This window comes from Podarcis cretensis (genome assembly GCF_951804945.1).
Source record: "Podarcis cretensis genome assembly, chromosome: 10".
NCBI lineage: Eukaryota > Metazoa > Chordata > Lepidosauria > Squamata > Lacertidae > Podarcis > Podarcis cretensis.
This window is the reverse complement of record NC_137179.1, coordinates 5,987,622-5,996,044: the sequence shown is the minus strand read 5'-3', so window position 1 is coordinate 5,996,044 and position 8,423 is coordinate 5,987,622. Positions and strand designations below refer to the sequence as shown.

Sequence of the window (8,423 nt, the reverse complement as noted above, 5' to 3'; positions counted from 1 at the left end):
ATACGCTTCAGGTTACAGACTCCGCTAACTCAGAAATAGTGCTTCAGGTTAAGAACTTTGCTTCAGGATGAGAACAGAAATCGTGCTCCGGCGGCGCGGCAGCAGCAGGAGGCCCCATTAGCTAAAGTGGTGCTTCAGGTTAAGAACAGTTTCAGGTTTAGTACGGACCTCCAGAACGAATTAAGTACTTAACCCACGGTACCACTGCACATTGTTTATTGCTTTCATTTTATGAATCGATCGTCTCGTTAGACAGTAAAATTCATGTTAAATTGCTGTTTTAGGGGTTGTTTTTAAAAGTCTGGAACGGATTAATCAGTTTTGCATGACTTTCTACGGGAAAGCGCACCTTGGTTTTGGAACGCTTTGGTTTTGGAACGGACTTCCGGAACGGATTAAGTTTGAGAACCAAGGTACCACTGTATATGATTCTCTGGCCATGGAGCAGGACTTTGCCTGGAATCCTACCTAGGAGTAAACCCCACTGAATCCTGTCTGTTTTGCTTCTGAGTGGACAAGCGAATTATAGAAGGGTTGAAAAAGGCCTGAGAAGGGTGGAAAATTCCCTTTGTGCGTTTTTTCCCTGAGTGCAGCCTTTATTTTTACCATTCGCTCTGAAATGGCGCCAATTTTTCTTTCTCTCTGTTTTTTTCCCACCCGGGCTTGGGCTGGGCCTTGTGTTTTTTCTGACCTCCTCACCTGCCCTTTACGCCGGCCTGAAATGCCTTTTATAAATAATTTGCGGGCCCCATGCCTGCCTTTCTGAGATATTTTCATCCCATTTATTAGAGTTTCCTGGCGTGCTCCCGGACCATTGTTCTCTGCTCCTGGCCAAGGAAAGCAAAATGTGGCTGGCCCAGGGATGGAATCCTGTTATCACAAGAGCCCACGCCAGCAAGTATTGCCTCTGGCAATGCAGCTGGCTGCAAAGAGGGGAGCAGGGAAACTGAGGAAGAGGGTCTCGCCTGGGTCCGAAGGGAAGTCGGGGAACGCACCCCCCAGCCCCAGATAAAACACAGGCCCTTGACTTTTGCAGGGTTTTGTCGCAGTTTGGAATAGATGCTGCAAGCGCAGGGCAGAAATCAGTTGTTAAGGCTTACTTACGAGGGAATCAGAAAGGATAGGTTGCCTTTCTGTCTGTCGCCCCCAGTCCAGGTACCGTATTTTTCGCTCCATAAGACGCACCTAGTTTTTAGAGGAGGAAAACAAGAAAAGAAAAAAATTCTGAACGAAACAGTGGATGTGTGATTTTTGTGGTTCATGCTGTGGCCACAGACATGTGATCTGATGGTGGTGAATTTCGGGTGACCCAATGCAAAAATCCTGAGGATCCATGTGGATCCTTGCTTTGTAACCACGTTTCTGCACCATTGCGGCCCCACGAAACAGTGGGTGTGTGATTTTTTTGGTGCAGGCTGTAGCCATGGACATGCTATGTGATCTGATGGTGAATTTGGGGTGAATTTGGGGTGACTCAGTGTAAAAATCCTGAGGGTCCATGGGCTTTTAGCTCCCCCCTCCCAGGCAGTCTCTTATCTCTCTTCCGATCCCACTGATCAGCTGTTTCCTTTCAATACTCCCTTCCCCCGCTTCTTAAAAAAAATCTTTAGACCCAGCCAATTTGGCCAACTATCGCCCAGTCTCAAATTTACCATTCTTGGGCAAGGAGATTGAGCGGGTGGTTGCCGAACAACTCCAGGCACGCCTGGAAGAAGCGGACCATATGGATCCCTTCCAGTCGGGATTCAGGCCTCATCATGGGACTGAAACTGCCTTGGTCGCGCTGGTTGATGATCTCCGGTGGGCTAGGGACAAAGGTGAGAGCTGTTTCCTAGTTCTGCTGGATCTCTCAGCGGCGTTTGATACCATCGACCATAACATCCTTCTGGACCGTCTTGAGGGGCTGGGAGTTGGGGGCACTGTCATACAGTGGTTCCGCTCCTTCCTCCTGGGCCGTGTTCAGAAAGTGGTGGTGCGGGGTGAGTGTTCAGCCCCTGGGCTCTCACTTGTGGGGTGCCTCAGGGTTCTGTCCTCTCCCCCATGCTTTTCAACATTTACATGCAGCCACTGGGAGAGATCATCAGGAGGTTTGGTCTGGGTGTTCATCAGTATGCAGATGACACCCAGCTCTACCTCTCCTTTAAATCAGAACCAGTGAAGGTCCTGTGTGAGTGTCTGGAGGCGGTTGGGGCATGGATGGCGGCTAACAGATTGAGGTAGAATCCTGACAAGACAGAAGTACTGTTTTGGGGGGACAGGGGGTGGGCGGGTGTGGAGGATTCCCTGGTCCTGAATGGGGTAACTGTGCCCCTGAAGGACCAGGTGCGCAGCCTGGGAGTCATTTTGGACTCACAGCTGTCCATGGAGGCACAGGTTAATTTTGTGTCCAGGGCAGCTGTCTACTAGCTCCATATGGTACGCAGGATGAGACCCTCCCTGCCCACAGACTGTCTCGCCACAGTGGTGCATGCTCTAGTTATCTCCTGCTTGGACTACTGCAATGCGCTCTACGTGGGGCTACCTTTGAAGGTGACCCGGAAACTCCAATTAAACCAGAATGCGGCAGCTAGACTGGTGACTGGGAGTGGCCACGGGGACCACATAACACTGGTTCTGAGAGATCTGCATTGGCTCCCAGTATGTTTCCGAGCACAATTCAAAGTGTTGGTGCTGACCTTTAAAGCCCTAAACGGCCTCGGTCCTGTATACCTGAAGGAGTGTCTCCACCCCCATCGTTCAGCCCGGACACTGAGGTCCAGCTCTCAGGGCCTTCTGGCGGTTCCCTCATTGCGAGAAGTAAGGTTACAGGGAACCAGGCAGAGGGCCTTCTTGGTGGTGGCGCCTGCCCTGTGGAACGCCCTCCCAGCAGATGTCAAAGCATTAAACAACTATTTTACTTTTAAAAGACAACTGAAGGCAGCCCTCTTTAGGGAAGTTTTTAATGTCTGATGCTGTACTGTTTTTAATATTCAGTTGGAAGCCGCCCAGAGTGGCTGGGGAAACCCAGCCAGATGGGCGGGGTATAAATAATAAATTATTATTATTATTATTATTATTATTATTATTATTATTATTATTAGTGTCTTTTCCTTAGCTGGAGCAGTTTTTTGCTCCTCCTTTTCTTCCAATTTCTCTCCTTATTGCTTTAGTCTTCCTGTTTCCCCCCTTTGCAAGTTTGCTGTCTTTACCTCCCCCCTCCCAGGCAGCCTCCTTTATCTCTAGCGTCCCTTATCTCTCTCCCCAATTGGCAAACGATCAGCGGCTTTGTTTCAACACTCCCTTCCCTCTTTCAGAAAAGAAAAAAGAAAAGAAGCATAATCTGCTTTTTGCCCCTGGGCAATTCAGCTCCAGGGACCACGCATTCTCTCCATAAGATGCACAGACATTTCCCCTTACTTTTTAGGAGGAAAAAAGTGTGTCTTATGGAGAGAAAAATATGGTACATTATTGCAAGCATTGTTGCTTTAGTAGCAACAGACTAGACTCTTCCTTTGACTTAGGGATGGAGAGAAATTCACTCCGGTTTGTGCTTTTACCTGATGCCCATTTCCCAGAACAAGCAGTAATAAACGAAAATCTGCCCCTTTTCCCTTATGGGGGACACAAGAGCCCTTATAGAGTCCTTTGTAGGTTCTCCATTGGTCGGAGAAAAGAACAGAGGCCAACCAGAGAATACTGAGAAGCAAAGCAGTTAGTAAGCCTGATCTTTATTGAACTGTTGCAACAGGGTGCTCCCCTCACATGCAGAAAAGAAGGAAGAACCCTGAACCAAGGTGTGCCGGCCCTTATATAGACATTTTAAATTGCCCGCCCTGAAGTCCAAGACCACCCCCAGAAACATCATACATACATCACAGAAGGGGTGTAGCTCAAGACCCCCCCTAGACACATCATACCTACATCACAGAAAGGGTGGTCTACAGCAGAAATCTGAGTGTGTTGTTTATCTCCTGTCTGGCAGGTTACCTGTTAATGGTTACTTGATTGGATACCCTGGGGAGCCTGGCCAGTCTTTTGTAATGATAAATACTTAGTTCCTGAGCCAGGTCACAGGCTCACCCTATTCATACACAGACATACCCTTAAGACAGGTTTTGTGAACAAAAAGACAATGGGGAGGCTTTTCCACTTTCCTTTGACCTTGCAGAGAAAACATTTGGACAGTTTGGGAGCCAAAATGGCTCCTGGACTGCCCTCCTGTACTGCCTCAGACATGTGGCCCATACATTTATGTACGTATTTGCCTGGCAAATCCATGAACATTTGTTATATATACGGTATATAAGACCTTAATTTTTTATTTTAAAGCAAACCACAGCAATCCTTCAAAATTTACACGGCTCCAAATTTTGCTACACAGTTCTTCAGTGTATATTGGGGGAAGGTTTGCATAAAATTTGTGGGCTTGCAGCTATGGTTGCCATATTCCCCAAAGTAAAAACCAGAACACCACGTTCCAGAATCCATTCGGCTTCCAAAAAAGTTCAAAAACCAAGGCACAGCTTCCGATTGGCTGCAGGAGCTTCCTGCAGAAGCCGCAGAAGCAACGTCAGACATTCGGGTTCAAAAGAACGTTCAAAAACCACAACACTTCCGGGTTTTCGGCATTCAGTTCCCCTCTGGGTGGGGGGCTGGCTGGGGGTGACAGGAGCCGCAGAGCAGCAGGTTGGGAACACCTGATTTGGAAGGTAGTGATTTGCCGAAGATTGCTAGGCGGAATTTGTGGTTAAGTATGGCTTTGAACCTGTGGCTTTATAATAATAATAATAATTTATTATTTATACCCCGTCCATCTGGCTGGGTTTCTGGGTGACTTCCAACAAAACACTAAAATGCAATAACCTATTAAACATCAAAAGCTTCCCTGAACAGGGCTGCCTTCAGATGTCTTCTAAAAGTGTGGTAGTTATTTTTCTCTTTGGCATCTGACAGGAGGGCGTTCCACAGGGCGGGCGCCACTACTGAGAAGGCCCTCTTCCTGGTTCCCTGTAACTTGGCTTTTTGCAGCGAGGAAACCGCCAGAAGGCCCTCAGAGCTGGTCCGGGCAGAACGATGGAGGTGGAGACGCTCCTTCAGATATACTGGGCTGAGGCCGTTTAGGGCTTTAAAGATCAGCACCAACACTTTGAATTGTGCTCAGAAACGTACTGGGAGCCAATGTGGGTCTTCCAGGACCGGTGTTATATGGTCTCGGCGGCCGCTCCCAGTCACCAGTCTGGCTGCCGCATTCTGGATTAGTTGTAGTTTCCAGGTCACCTTCAAAGGTAGCCCCACATAGAGTGCATTGCAGTAGTCCAAGCGGGAGATAACCAGAGCATGCACCACTCTGGCGAGACAGTCTGTGGGCAGGTGGGGTCTCATCCTGTGTATCAGATGGAGCTGGTAAACAGCTGCCCTGGACACAGAATTGACTTGCACCTCCATGGGCAGCTATGAGTCCAGAATGACTCCCAGGCTGCGCACCTGGTCCTTCAGGGACACAGTGACCCCATTCAGGACCAGGGAGTCCCCCACACCTGCCCACCTCCTGTCCCCCCAAAACAGTACTTCTGTCTTGTCAGGATTCAACCTCAATCTGTTAGCCGCCATCCATCCTCCAACAGCCTCCAGACACGCTTTTAATCCAGAGGTGTTTCACCAATAGTGTGGGGTGTGGTTTTAGCTTTTCCTACAACCCACGCATGTTCCCCTGTTCCTGAGAGTGTGCAGGCTGCTGCCGCTGCTTTTTTCCATTTTGGTATCATCAGGAAAACACCTGGGAAACTTGAGGGATACCAAATCGGACCGCTGGTCCATCCACCTCAGTATTGCCCACACAGACTGGCAGCTCCTCTCCCGGATTCCAGACAGGAGCTTCTTTCAGATCTACCTGGACACTGAGCCTGGGACTTCCTTCATGCAAAACAAATGCTGCCCCACTGAGCTGCAGCCCTTCCGTGATCGAAAGCCAATTTTCCTCACAGTACCTTCCTGAGCATGCGACTTGCAGGAAACACTGGATGTTGGATCTCTCAGAGTGTTAAAATGTTCCAAAAAAATCTGGGTGTGGCCTCATGGTACAACTGCGGGAAATGTAATGTACTAATGTAGTTGTCGTGAAAGGCTGGGCTGGATGAATCCCTAGCCGGAATTAAGATTGCCGGAAGAAATATCAACAACCTCAGATATGCAGATGACACAACCTTGATGGCAGAAAGTGAGGAGGAATTAAAGAACCTTTTATTGAGGGTGAAAGAGGAGAGCGCAAAATATGGTCTGAAGCTCAACATCAAAAAAACGAAGATGATGGCCATTGGGCCCATTACCTCCTGGCAAATAGAAGGGGAAGAAATGGAGCCAGTGAGAGATTTTACTTTCTTGGGCTCCATGATCACTGCAGATGGTGACAGCAGCCACGAAATTAAAAGACGCCTGCTCCTTGGGGGAAAAGCAATGACAAACTAAAATATACTCAGAGTCGCAAAGTGATTTCATGCTCTTTATTCAGCTCATAGTGGTGAGGAGGAATGAATGAAAGTCCCCTCAAAGTATCTGCTTTATATACATTATTTACACAATGGGCTGCACATGATTGGCTAATTCTGGAATTCTACTGTAAGCCAATCAGGTTGTGGATTCACTTATATCTGGAGCATGATTGGGTGGTTCCTGCCAACCATCATACTGCTGCATTGTCCTAGGACCAATCAGACTGCTGCAGTTTGGATCCTATTCAACTCAGTACATAACACAAACCTACACAGCATCTTAAAAAGCAGAGACATCACCTTGCCGACAAAGGTCCATATAATTAAAGCCATGGTTTTCCCAGTAGTGAAGTATGGAAGTGAGAGCTGGACCATAAAGAAGGCTGATCGCCGAAGAATTGATGCTTTTGAATTATGGTGCTGGAGGAGACTCTTGAGAGTCCCATGGACTGCAAGAAGATCCAACCTCTCCATTCTGAAGGAAATCAGCCCTGAGTGCTCACTGGAAGGACAGATGCTGAAGCTGAGGCTCCAAGACTTTGGCCACCTCATGAGAAGAGAAGACTCCCTGGAAAAGACCCTGATGTTGGGAAAGATGGAGGGCACAAGGAGAAGGGGACAACGGAGGACGAGATGGTGGGACAGTGTTCTCGAAGCTACTAGCATGAGTTTGACCAAACTGCGGGAGGCAGTGGAAGACAGGAGTGCCTGGCGTGCTCTGGTCCAGGGGGTCACAAAGAGGCGGACATGACTAAACAACTAAACAACAACAATGTAGTTGTCTCTTGAGAGAACAGTCCCAAGAGGCAGGAGGGCGCCTGGGGAAAGTATGTTATTGTTACGACTGCAAGTTGGAACTGCAGTAAAATGTTGCAGTAGAGAGTATACCTATGGATTACTATGCTCCTCCATTCCACTCCAGTCTCCCCTCTTCCCGGATTTCCCACCCACGCAGCATTCAGTCTGTATCCTATGGGAATTGAGGGCCACCATTTCTTCATTAATCTCAGTTTCTGGGGTTTGTTTTTTTTTTTTTAAAAAAATATTTTTTTATTAGTTTTACATAAAAGTTATACACCATAAACATAACATTTTCACACATTTTTTAAAAAGGGTTTTTCTGAACCTTGAGACCTCCTTCCTCCAGGGGTTCCATTTCTAAATTTTACAGAGGACGAGATGGTGGGACAGTGTTCTCGAAGCTACAAACATGAGTCTGACCAAACTGCGGGAGGCAGTGGAAGACAGGAGTGCCTGGCGTGCTCTGGTCCAGGGGGTCATGAAGAGTCGGACATGACTAAACAACAACAAAGAAAAGAGTGACTTTCTGGGATCAAATCAGAAACTGGGATGGCTTCTGTAATTCCGGGACTGTCCCTGGAAAACAGGGACACTTGGAGGGTCTGGGGGGGGGGGTGTTTCTGTGTGCGCGCGCATCTGAGCTCATCCCCACCACCACATCCCAACCCTTATGGAGGCTTTCTTCAAAGCCAGACCTGTCTCTCATTAATATCATTACACGCTTGCTACGTGCTGTTCTTCGCCTGCCCTAAAGTACGTAGAGGGACTCCCAGGCCCCAGTAATCAGTTCCAAATGGTGGCTCTGGTGGAGAGGGGAGAACAGCTTCCTTGATTCAGAACAGGCGCAATTTGCGAAGGCGAATGACACGTGGGCCTCCACCCCAGCGAAGCAGCGTCGGAAAACAACCAGCTTGCTCTCTTTAGAAAAGCATGACCAAATACTGATTGGGTTCTCTTTAAAGGTAAAGGGACCCCTGAACATTAGGTCCAGTCGTGGCCGACTCTGGGGTTGTGGCACTCATCTCACTTTATTGGCCGAGGGAGCCAGCCGGTGTACAGCTTCTGGGTCATGTGGCCAGCAGGACTAAGCCGCTTCTGGCGAACCAGAGCAGCGCACGGAAACGCCGTTTACCTTCCCGCCGGAGTGGTACCTAT

General features: G+C 48.4%; 1 long non-coding RNA gene across 1 annotated transcript in view; it reads right to left on the bottom strand.

Annotated features, from left to right (window-relative positions):
* LOC307225425 overlaps nt 1-6,730 on the bottom strand; it is a 61,378-nt gene extending 54,648 nt beyond the window's left edge. Inside the window, exon 1 of the long non-coding RNA XR_013842998.1 lies at nt 6,665-6,730. This is a non-coding gene — a long non-coding RNA (uncharacterized lncRNA). The remainder of the gene's footprint in view (nt 1-6,664) is intronic.
* Between the last annotated feature and the right edge of the window lie 1,693 nt (nt 6,731-8,423).